The sequence below is a fragment of the Furipterus horrens genome, unplaced genomic scaffold (genome assembly GCF_987537825.1).
Source record: "Furipterus horrens unplaced genomic scaffold, mFurHor1.1.pri manual_scaffold_1, whole genome shotgun sequence".
Classification (NCBI taxonomy): domain Eukaryota; kingdom Metazoa; phylum Chordata; class Mammalia; order Chiroptera; family Furipteridae; genus Furipterus; species Furipterus horrens.
The window spans coordinates 150,807,733-150,821,023 of NW_028327171.1; the positions used below are offsets into that span (position 1 = coordinate 150,807,733).

Below are 13,291 nucleotides of genomic sequence, written 5' to 3' on the forward strand. Positions count from 1 at the left end.
ATATACGCATATATCTTACCTAAATGTATATGCTTTATAGTAGAGGTGTACTCAAAATTGAAATAACCATAAATATTCTGGTAAATATTCTAAATTTACCAACCTTAAAGAACCATCTTCCTGACAGATACAAACAAAATATCTATTTAGAAATTTTAATATATTAACAATTATGAAGAATTTACTGTTTGTTCCAAATTATTGAAAATAGCTACTTAATTTGAAATATTTATTCATGAAATGTTTTTGCCCATAATATAAAATGAGAACTATCTTATGCATCTTTAGCTGTCTAGATAAGCATTACCTACTTTATTAACATAAAAGTATCACCTTCTTACTTTAACATATTATTGTGCTCCTCTTACCTGGTACCAAAAATTGATTTCCTGAATAATGCTTTGGGGAGGGAGTTCACTAGTTTAGCTCTTTAAAATTTAACTTGACAAGTCATCATTTAGCTGGAATATAGAGAAATGCCATAACATAAATATATATATATATATATCACATTATCTAAACAAGAATGTTTTCTAAACTAATGAGGGAGTGACTTAACTATTGACAAGATTGATTATATAATGAATTAAATAAAACTAACTCTAAAATTTTGCTAATGGAAGAGAACAGCTCTAATTGTTTGTTATTGAATTAAATATTGGGGCTGTTAACCCCCTAAAGAAGGTATTATTACATCAAAGAGAGAAATAAAATGTGTCTACAAACAATTAAATAAAGAGGTAAAATTATGATATTACTTAAAGTGTGATTTATTAGTCCTGAAATCTTGCTATAATCTTCACATTCACCAAGTCTTATTGATCCTTGCCTTTGACAACCTGGGAAATATAGTCGCTCATGTTACCATTGATTATTAGAAATCCTATTTTCCTACAGCATGGTAGAATTTAGTGTTAGCTGGTTTTTGTTCCCCTGTGTTATCTATATTTATGCTGTAAATTTGTTGGCAATCTTACCCACAGTTTGTGACTTTTATTCTTTGTTTCAGGTAGAATAACCTTCTTAAGTATTTCCTGCAATGGAGGTCTTCTGGTGATAAATTTCCTCATTTTCTGTATGTCTGGAAAAGTCTTTACTTTTTCTTCATATCTAAAGGATAACTTTGATGAATATATTATTTTAAGCTGGTAATTTCTCTCTTTCGGTAGTATGACTATTTGGTTCCACTCTCTTCTAGCTTGTAGAGTTTCTGCTGAGAAGTCCAATGATAACCTAATGGGTTTTCCTTCATAGGTTACTTTCTCCTTTTCCCTGGCTGCCTTGGGAATTATTTCTCTGTCAGTAATGGTTTAATCCTCATCTGAGAGTGTGCTCATTAATGAGAGAGGGAGAGGGAGAGGGAGGGAGAGAGAGAGAGAGAGACAGAGACAGAGAAAGAGAGCGAGAGGTCAGTGGGAGAGATAAACATCAATTAGTTGACTCTTGTACAACCAGTTGCTTCTCATATGGACCCTGACCAAGGACCAAACCCACAACCTTAACATGTGTCCTGATATAAAATTAAGCCTGTGACCTTTTAGTGGCAGGGCATTTGTCACTAATTTTTGACAGGTTTAATACAATGAGCCTTGGAGAAGGCCTTTTTGGATTGAGGTAATTAGGTGTTGTGTTCGCTCCTTGGATTTGAGGATCTAGTTCTTTCCATAGATATGGGAAATTCTTGTCACCTATTTGTTCCCTTATCCCTCTCTTGTTTTCTGGTATGCCTATTTTTACTATATTGCTCTTTCTGACAGAGTCAGATAGTTTCCTTTGAGTTCTTTCATTGTTTTGTGCTCAAATCTCTCTCTTCTTCCCTTTGCTTCATCTCTATCTTTGATATCACTCATTATTTCATCCTATGCCCACTAATTCATTCTTGATCTTTTTTATTGTTATTTATTTACAGAATTTCTATTTAGTTCTTTTTAAAAAGTGTCAATCTTTTTGGTACTTATTTTTGTTCATTGATCTTGTTTCTGAGATCATTAGACTGCCGAACAGTGTTTTCCTGCATCTCATTGAATTTTTTCAAAACTGCAACCTTGAACTCTCTGTCATTTAAATCACATATTTCCATGTTTTTAAGTTTTTTTATGAGGATTTTTTATTTTCTTTCTAAGCTTCCTGGTTACCCTAGTTATTTATGGTATTTGATGGATTCCTTCTCTGTCTAGGTATCTGTATAATGAATGGCACCTCTCTCATAGATTGAAAAGATGTCTTTCTGTTGTTTTCCAGTAGGTGGTGCTAAATTGTAAGTTTTTTGTTTTTTTAGCTCTTGCATTTCTCTGGTACTGTATTTCAAATCTCTGGGGAATGGTGGAAAGTGGCCAGTGTCCCCTGGGAAGGTGGGTGCCTCCCCTGAGATTCATTTGTATAGGTCTCAGGGAATCTATCCCTCAGAAGAATGCAGTGGGGGATAGGGCACCAAATCTGGGAAATCCCAGTGCTGTCCTCTGCAGCCAGGTGCTACTGGCAATGCACCCTCCATGTGTGGGGATGGGTGACCCGATGCCTGCTTTGTTGCTTTGCCCTCCCAGCAATGGCAGCCAACAGACCTCTGCAGTATCTTCCTTGCTTCTCCACTCAACCCTGAGATCAGTGGAAGAGTGTGCCCTTCACTCAGGAAGAAAGCGCTTCTGTAGTGCCACTTTTCAAGTTTGCAGACAATGTGCTCTGCCACCTGGCATGAAGAGTGTGAAGAGGCAAGCTCTGGGAGGTTAAGGAAACGCAGCCAGGCTTTGAGTCTTTGTTCCTCTGCCTGGAATGCCAATTGCCAGACATCCATGGCCAGACCTCTGTCCTTTACCCCTGCCCAGGTCACTGGGCTCAGCTGCATGTTTGCATTGCCCACTTATGCAGGAATGCTCACTAAATCTATTTGCTCCTCTCAGCTCAAGGAACTACATACAGGTCTTTGGGATGAGACCTGTAGTGAGCTCCCAGCTCCCATTTGCGCTCCTTTAAGCTGCTCTGCCTTTCTGCCTCAGCAGTTCACTCCCACTTGTTCACCTTTAGATGTTTCAATGGGTAGATCTCTCAGATGTGTATGTGCATGGAGCAGAGATCCTTTGTAGAACTATAGCTATTCAAATTGTTGAAACTTGAAGGGAGAGACCAAGGGGACCTCTCAAATCACCATTCCTCTCATGTCACTCTTTTTTAGCTTTTTCTTGTCTGGGAAGCTCTTTATCTGTTCTTCTGTTCTAAATGATAACTTTGTTGGGTAGAGTAATCTTGGCTGATAGGTCCTTGCTATTCATCACTTTGAATATTTTTCCCAAACCCTTCTGGCTGGCAAATTTTCTGTTGAGAAACCAACTGACAGTCTATGGAAATTCTCTTGAAGGTAACTAACTGCTTTTCTCTTGATGTTTTTAAGAGTCTCTTTTTTTCTTTAAGTTTTGGGTTTTAATTATAATGTGTCTTGGTGTGGGTCTATTTTGGTTCATCTTTTTTGGGACTTTCTGAGCTTTCTGGACTTTGTTTATTTTCCTTACCAGGTTAGGGAAATTTTTATAATTATTTTTTTCAAATAGGTTTTTAGTTTCTTGTGCTCTCTTTTTTTCCCCAGCATGCCTATGATGCAAATGTTGGTATGATTGAAGTCATCCTAGAGGCTTCTTATACTATCCTCATTTTTCAGTTTTTTTTCTTTTTGCTGTTCTAATTGGGTATTTTTTGCTTCCTCATATTCCAAATCACTGATTTGACTTTCTGCTTCATCTGCTCTTCTGTTGATTCCTTGTAATTAATATATTCTTCATTTCAATTAATGTATTCTTCATTTCTGAGACGTTTTTGTGGTTTTCATGTCTTTTCTTATACTGTTGAAATTATAAGTTCCTTGACCATCTTTATAATCATTATTTTGAACTCTTGTATCTGGTAGTTTTGTTGCCTCCATTTCATTTAGTTCTTTTTCTGGTGAATTCTCCTGTTCTTTTATTTGGAACTTGTTTTTTGCCTTGTCATTTTATCTGTTTCCATGTCTTTGTTTTTATATATTAGGCAGAACCACTACATCTCTCAGTCTTGGTCAGGTGGCCTTATTGTAGTAGGGGTCCTATAGGGTCCAGTGATGCAGCCTTTCTAGTCACCCAAGCTGTGTGCTCCAGGTGTATCCCTTATGTGGGCCATTTGCACTGTCCTGTAGTTGAGCTTTGATTGCTATTGTCATGTCACTAGGAGGGATTGACCCCTGGGTTAATTAACTGAGGATAGGCTATCCAGGGACCAACCCTACAGAGCAGGACTTACTTAAGTGGGGCTTCGGTGCCCACAAAGTCTTCCCTTTGACTGTATCACTCATGAAGGTGGTAGGGTTGTAATATGGTGTGATCTGAAGCTATCCACTAGGTGTACTAGATCTGGGGCCTCACAGGAGGTTCAGGATCAGCCATCACCTGTGCCCTGGCTGGGGACACCTGGCATGAGCTAAAGAGGCATCTGCAGATGGCTGCTAATTGTGCTGGGTTTGGAGGTGCCCAGGAGAAGCCAAGTTCTGCACCAGGGCCAACTTCTCCTAGTGCTGGGCCAAAGAGCACTTAGCAATAGGTACAGGGCACACAGAGGCTAGATGCTGCTTGTTTGAGAGATTTTAGGAAAGTTCCAAGCATGAGGAAAGAGAAGCCATTCACATGGAAAAGGGCTTGGATAAGCCTGCAAATTTGGTGGGGCACAGCCTCAGGAAATCACTAGGGCAGGGCTAACAGTGTTATTAGCCAGTTAGATAGAGACTCAGATATGGTGACCAGCTGCTGGATTTGTTGGGGGAGGGCTCAGCAAAGGAACAATGGCCTCTGCCAATATATCTCTCTGGGAGAAAGCTGTCCCTCTGTCCTTCTCCCTGAAGACAGACAATTCAGTTTCTCTCTTTATGTCCCTGGTACCTTTCAAGTAGCTACTCTAGGACTAGAGCTAAGAGGTGTGAGTCCAAGTAAGTCCATGCATGGCCCTTTAAGATGAATACTTAGGACTCTTACTCAGCCACAATCCCTGTTATTTTTCACAGCCATCAGTCATAGTGACTTGTATTTTCAGCACCAGAACCTTGGACTGGGAGTTCTGACATAGGGCCAAGATGTCTCACTTCTTAGTAGGGACCTCTGTAGTCAAGATATCCCTCCCAACTTTTATCTCCTACATGTGGGTGTGGACCAGTTGGTTCCATCTCTCTGCTCCTCCTACCAGTCTTGATGTGGCCTCTTTTGTAATCCTTAGTTGTAGGGATTCTGTTCAACTAGATTTCAGGAGGTTACGAATGATGGTCGTTCTGTACTTTAGTTGTAATTTTTATCTGGTTGTGGGAGATTCCAAATACTGTGTTTACCTATACCACTATCCTGATTGGAACCTAACTTTATTTGCTCACAGAGTGAAAGAGTGGATAATTAAGAGGTAGCCAACATTCATAGTGATTTACTGATCTCATTCATGAAAGTAAAGATCCACATTAGATAGGGTTTCTCATTTTTCAATAATGAAACCATAAGATTAAAAAGCCAAATTGCTATATTTATGTGGTTTTATTGTAGTAACATGAAGAGCTGATAAAAATCTAAGTATATTTTATTTGTGTCCCTCAGCAACTGCAAAGTATTTCACTTTCTAAATTGCTGAGGTAGCTGGAGCAAGAGAAAAAGAGAAACCTATATTTCCTGAAGTTTCTAGAAATTCATGGCAATAGGTTAATTAATTCATGAGCTATGTTGTAACAGCCTTCAGGTAATTTTCATCAGCAAAGCTATCATATGAATCTTCTTTGTACTTATAATCTATTACTTGAAAACGTGATCATTTTTCTCACATTTGTACAAACAGATTAATCATTCCAGGTGTTGAAGTCATTTTTTTCCTACTTGATTAACAGAATTCTGAATAAAGTGATTAAAATGAGGTTGAAATTTTAGTTTTCTTAGTGGAATGCTTTATTTAAAATGTCAGTTAAGACAGAACTTCCTAGTGACTATAATTGAGTAGTCATCACTTAGAAATACAATCATGCATCTGTGTACATAGAGAACCAATTTGAACTTGTGACCTAATCCTAGTTATACCACATTTAAAATAAAGTTTATCATTGTTATTATTATTATTCTATTTTCAGCCTTGGGACTTTGACATTTTTATTTTGATAATAAACAGAGTTTTTTAAATGCTTGGTAATTGTGAAGAAGTTATGATTATGGAAAAATAGCACATATGATTCCTAGTATTTAGTTTTCTTGACTCAGTAAACCCTCCTTAATCTTTTAGTAGTCAAATTATATAACTTTTCAGAAATATCTCAATTATATGTGCAACGATAAAGTAATCAAATTGTTAAACCAGAAATTATAAACCAGTAGGTCATGTCAAATATGTTCTGTAGGTGAATTTTTCTTGGCCTACATAGTGTTTTAAATTTTTAAAATTACCATCATTTAAAAAATGAGATTAAAAAAGCCCCACTCCAACATGTTTATTGATTTTAGAGAGAGAAAAAAGGGGAGAGAGAGAGAGGAAAGAGGAGAGAGAAACATCAATGTGAGAGAATAAGATTGGTCAGTTGCCTCCCATACCTGTCGTCGTCGGCAGCCGTCCGTCTCGAGAGACGATGGTGTAGCTTCTTAAGAGTCTATCTGCACCGCCGAGAATGGTTGTGCAGTCCGACTCGGGAGTGACACGGTATCTGTCTCCTCCCGTGTTGAATCGACATCTTGCGATGACGCTGGAGTGTCCTCTCCAGTGAAGCTGAAGCTACAGAGCCTGGGCACGGTGATATGGAGGGTCTGCTGTTGCCCATGCAGCAGACCCCCCCTCTCTTCGCAGCTGAAGGGTCCAAGGGAAAGACGGAGTCAATACAGCTTGGCTTCAGGTGCGCCGCAGGAGTTGCCGGTGTTGACTACAACGTCAAACCGCCTTAGGGACTCCGGCTCCGGATTTTCTGTCGGGGTTTACTCCCTTAGCCTTTCCCCTGAAGAGGTATGCCGCAAGGCAGCGGAGGTTTTTTGGAGTCAGAGTTTTCCTTCTCTGATGTGCCCTGACTGGAAGATCGAACCAGCGACACTTAGCTCGCAGGCCGACGCTCAATCCACTGAGCCAAACCAGCCAGGGGGGTCCCATACCTGTACCAACTGGGGATTGAACCTTCAACCTAGGTAGGTACACTGACCAGGAATTGAACCCACAGACATTTGATGTATGGAATGATGCTCCAACCAACTGAGCTATTCTGCCAGGACTAGAAATGAGATGCTTTAAATAAAAATCTAGATTTCCAGCTATTCTTTAGAAATCAGAAGATCTTACTATTATGTTCCACTGTTCCTCATTGGCACCATCAGGTAGCATTGAGTAGAAACTGTCCATATGTAAGTAGCATGAAAGTTTAGTACAATCCCCTTAACGCCTTGTTTTTTATTGTGTGTCCCTGATTCTGAGGCTGAGGATCAGTTGCCATTTGTCATCATTCTTATTACTAAGAAAAATATTTCTCTGTATCTGTTTCATAATCAAGTGAGGGAAATACACTTATTGTAACTAATCAACTCCACATATTAATTTTATATACTTGACTATAATCTTTTTAACTTGTGGCCTTTGACTTAGAGGATTCTGCCTGGGAAATTGCTGAGTTTTAAAGTATTAAACAAGTTAGACTTGAATAAGTATGCATATAAATAACTGAATGGAATAGCAACTAGTAGCATAAATTATCTGGTAGTGCAGATAAGCTCCCATGTCATTTTATTAATTTGGGGTTGTTTTATGCATTTTTTCTAACACATATAAATTTGAGTTAATTTGCTTCAGGCTGTTGATATAAGTTTGATTCCATATGCAGGTACATGTTGTGTATTGTCCTGGGTTCTATACAAAGGTAAGACATTCTCTGCTCTAAAGTTGCTCAGTGTCAGGGATGGGACATATGTATGCTGGACGAGGGAAGGAGGCCACATATGTGGTCATAGTGTAGATATATAGGAGTTAAACTATGTCAACTGCTAGAGTAATGTGTGCTTCTGTAAAATAATCCACCTTTATTCTTATTTATTGCTTTAGTCTCTTAATTATGCCCGGTGAGTACCCTCCATAGTTATAAAGATATTAGTTTCTATTTTAATTTCTTAATTATTTAAATAGTTAACTTTATTGGAAACCTACAAGTTACTTATCAAGTCTATTTAACTTCCTTTACCTTTTTTTTCTTATTTAATGGACTTTTGCATTTAGTTATTATTAATATCCTTAATATGACTTCTTTCATTTTTACATATAGTATTTATATTCTTAAAGCAAAACAAAAGTTTTAGAATTTCTTGTAATCTTTACTCTTATAATAAATGCAACATAAATGTAATTATAACTTTTTATTTTTGACACATTTAATTTACTTTGATATCCTTTTTCAGTATTTGCCTGATCTCATATATTTATTTTTCTTTCAAAGAATTAGAAATTTATAAAGATTAAATAAATGACATTATTAATAACAGCTCAGATTAAAGTTATTGTGTTTTTATTGTGAAAAACTCAAAGAAATTTTACATATCTATTTCCTACATCATTATAGTATGATATTATTGAAGCATTGAAGCTGGCTTTGGAGAATCTGGATTTTATTTCAAGCTCCTCCAATTGGAAAATTGCCCAGTCTTCTCAACTATTAAATGGAAAATTATTCTCACTTTTCTGCTTAACTCATGCTGTACTCTAAAATATTAACTGAGGAATATATTTGAAAGGAGATATTTTAACTATTTTAGATGTAACACATGTTCATTGCAATATAAATATGACAAGTACCTAAATCATAATGAACCAGAACACCAGTGGGCCACTTCTTTTAATATTTTGCTATATTTCTTTTTATATACATCTCTCTACAATTTAAAATTTGGTATATCATGAGTATTTTCTTATAGCACTAATTTTTTCACAAATAGAATTTTAATATCTGCTAGTATCTCAATTATTAACTTTATCTCTGTTTTTTGGCTAATGTCAATTAGGAGTTTGTTTATATTTTATTCTTGCCGTTATGTCTTCTTTTCAACAGTTTTTGCATATAATGTGGTCCCTATAGATTTATGCAATCAGACAATATAAAATTTGTTTTAATATTGTTACATGCTTCCAATTTATTCTCTTCAATTTATAGTCCCTTTAGTAAGTATAATAAATGAAAAACACTTATTTTATTCTGTAAAGAGTTATAAAATATAAAGCAATGTTTTTTATTATTTAATAATAACTAATAATTAAGTTCTTAACTTTTAACTCAGATATTCTCTATTATTATAGATTTTTCTCAGTCCAATAACAATATACTTTTAAATTGGAAGACAGAAGCAGAGAAATTCTCTCAAAGCCCATGAGATACTTCTTTACAATAGGAGCTACTACACCAACACTACAGGGAAAGGTCAGGGTTATGAGCAGAACAAAGAGTTTGATAGAAATAGTTGAATTTTAGAATGTTCAAGTGTTCAACATCCTCTTAAAAAAAAAAAAATTCACCTGAGGATATATTCACTGATTTTAGAGAGAGAAGTAGGGAGAGAGAAAAAAAAAACATTGATGTGAGAAAGAAACATTGATTGGTTGTCTCTTGTAAGCACCCAGTTTGGGGACCAAACCAGCAACCTAGTTATGTGCCTCTACCAAGTATCAAACTCACAACCTTTCGTATGGGACAATGCTCCATCCAACTAAGCTACCTGTCCAGGGCTCAACTCTTCAACATTCTTACCCACTCATATTAAAATTAACACATGTTGATTTTGAGGGGAAAAGATCCAATCTCAGATGGAATGTGTGAATTGATATTCTATGGAGGAAAATAACACATTCAAATTATATTAATTTCTAATGTTTTAGAGAATAATTAACAACACTTTTTCCTAGTAATCTGTTGAAATAAGAACAAAATAGGGGTAGTATAGAAAGTTTTCAAGGTGATGAATTATATATCACATTAATATACCAAATAATTTTATTACATTATACAAAATATTTTAAAATATAGGATTTCAGCTGGCTTCATTGCTTATTTTAACCCCTCTTATACAATGAAAATAAGAGGAAAGGTAAGAACTTGTACCAACTACTGCACATCTTCTTGAAAGCTAAAGGTTTTATCAGGTTGTGAAGATTACTAAAAAGTTTTCAAAATAATAACTACTTCTTTTTTTTGGAATATAAGGCTTTCAATACATACAAGGTGTTTGATTCCAATACTTGTTGGTAAATTGATTTTTTTTTGGCAGGAATAAAAGCCACTTGCTTATACTGGGTAAAACTTTGATTTTTCTCTTATCCCTTAAAAATAGCTTTGGAACTGTTTGTGTTCCATAGATTCTACAAGGATTTGGGTAAGCTTTCTTACTTAGATTGTAAGCCAGCATAAACTCTTATAGAAACAAATTCTTTTCTATGGAAAGCTGCATCTTCCCACCAAAGCATGTGCTGAAATAAGTCTCATGGTGTGCAATGTTCCACCAAAGTTCCCATTTTTTATCTGTAAGAAACTTTAATCACATTCAACATTTTATTATTTGTTAATTTAATAAAATATTTGTTATGCCTTTGCTCTTTTCTGTCTCTTCTTCTATATTTGTGTATAGTGGGCAGATTAAGGAAAGATGAAGACTCATGACATTCAATTTTCCTTTAGTTTCTAAACTTGTGAAATGTTTAAAACTAAATGAAGTCATTATATTTTATGATATTAAAAATCAAAATTATATGAATACTTTAGCTATTTATGCCTCATATTTATATAAATAATAAAACATTTATGTATCATTTCTCTTTATTATGTTTTATACTATATGAGAAATGTTACTAAAACAGAGCTAAGCACTATAAGTCTACATATTGTAATGTTTGACCAATGCAAATAACAGCCTAATGCTGAGCTATAGTCTCTCAAACCTTCATATTTTTTTCCTACAGAGACCTTGGGTATTTGCCAGTAAGATTAAATAGAATCTGATATAGCAAAGGAAAAAAACAAGTGAGAAGGAATTATGTTTCAGTAACTTTGAAAGAAATTGCTTTGAAGACCAGTGCTAAAATTCACAGGAAAACAATGGTGCATAAATTTGGAAATGGAAATTAGGGAAACTGTATTTCTAATTAGCTACCTCAAATCTTTTGCTATACAAGTTAAAAGGATAACTTGAAAGATTACAGATTGGTAGGTAATTAGGTACACAGGAAGGGAGGGAAGGAGAGAAAGAAAGTGGAAGGAAGGAAGAAAGGAAAGATGGAAGGAAGGAAGGAAGGAAAGAATAAAGAAAGGAAAGGAAAGGGAGAAGGAAATGTTTTTTTTTTAATTGGGCCATTACTTGGGGTTCTTTGAATGAGTCATTTAAACATATTGCAGCTAAAGTTGGTTGACCAAATCTGTAGGGTTCTGTAGCTCTAAAATATTATAGTTCTATTAAATATGCATTGGACTCTGAAAAATAAATAAATATATAAATAAATAAATCTGATCATAAACTTGGCAAACATAGATGTTTTCTTTTTTAGTAAAGTTTATATTTAAATGCTTTGTGTTGGTACTGTTCTAACAGTTTACGTGCATTAACACATAGGTACCCGTTTTATAGATGATAGAATTGAAACACAGAGTTTAAGTGGCTTGCTGAAAGTCATTTTATGGAAATGAGTTTTGAACCCCATCAACCTAGATACTAAGTCCATATTCCTACAAACTAAACTCAGCTGCCTCTTAAAATCTCCTTACTGTGTACTTGCTTTTCACACATGGTTTATTATCCCAGTGTGAAATATAGGCTACTATTATCTTCTTGATGAAAATGCAGGGATTGCATTTTAGCATTACTGAATAAGCAAATGTATTTTATCATAATTTCTTTTAATTTTCCAACTTCTGGTGAAAAGACTCAATAGGTTTTTATGTCAAATGATTACTTTTTTGAGTCCTTTAATATTTGCCATTGTTACAAAACTTTATATCTTTAATTCTAATGTACTATCACACTGAACTCCTAAAACCCCTTTAAAAATAAGGAATTCCTGGAATCAATGTAGACATTTTTGATACTCATCAATTTAAGAAATGTGAGCAATGATTTTTGTTATAATTTAATAATTAAAATTGCAAGTAATTAAAACACTTAAATAGATATTTTTGTGGCCACAAAATACATTGCTCATTTTAAAATTTTATTACTTTAGTCCTGGCTAGTTGGATCGGTTGGTTGGGTACATGCCTGGGTTGCAAGTTCAGTCCCTGGTCAGGGCAAGTACCAAAGGCAACCAATAGATGTTTTGCTCTCAAACTGATGTTCCTCTTTCTCTCTTTCTCCTTCTGTTCCCCTCTCTGTAAAAATAAATAAATAAATAAATAAATAAATAAATAAATAAATAAATAAATAGAATGTATTCAGTAAATATCTATTAATAGCCTAACACTATTAAACCAATATATTGACTATACTTATATTACTGGTGAAATGTATATAGACATAAATATAACATTCAATAAGCAGTGACAGGTGCCTTGAAAGACAGAAACAGGGTGCTATAGAAGAAGTTAGGATGGGGAAGATTACCTCCAGATTGGAGGAAAGAGGGTTGTACTAAGGACTATTCAAGCTTTCCATTAGCCTAAGAATAGAGCAGGTTTGATCATATAAGGGGGGTTTGCAAAGGAAAATACAAGTGACAAATGGGTTTGAACATATGTACCAAGGTAAGAGAGTATGAAACATTTACTTGTAACAGCTCCACACTTTAAATACAGGGAAATAGTTAAAAGAAATAGAGGAGTTCATTGGGTATTCTAGATCCCTGAAGCCAGGATAAGAGGCTGGGATTTATTCCTTGAAATAGGTTTTTGAACATCTGATTAATATTTTTAGAGTAGCTTTGATTTAGAGAATTTAATCTGGCCATGGTTTATACAATAAATTTTGGAAGCAACAGACTCTAAAAGGAAGAGGATTTCATTAACACACAGTTAGAAATAAGAGCACTAAAATTGGATAGTGACCATGATAACAGAGTACAGAGATGAGTCAAAAATACTTTGGAAAAAAATGGAAACTTTTGGGAAATTATTGAATGAAGCACAAAAATTAAAGGTGCTGAAAGGTGTTTTTATCATTTTATGTTGAGGCTCTGGAGGGAAATAGAGGACATTGAAAGAGTAGCAGATATGGAAGAGGTAGTACTTTCTCAGTTCCATAATAAACACACTGAGCAGAGTCAGAAGGATTTTTTAAATTAGACATCTTATGAGTAATTAAAAAAAGCACACAATGCAGAG

General features: G+C 35.1%; 1 protein-coding gene across 2 annotated transcripts in view; it reads left to right on the plus strand.

The window, feature by feature from the left end:
* The window catches only part of GALNT13 (polypeptide N-acetylgalactosaminyltransferase 13), a 514,019-nt gene that overhangs the window by 299,784 nt on the left and 200,944 nt on the right, over nucleotides 1–13,291 (plus strand). The gene's annotated exons all lie outside the window — the stretch shown is intronic.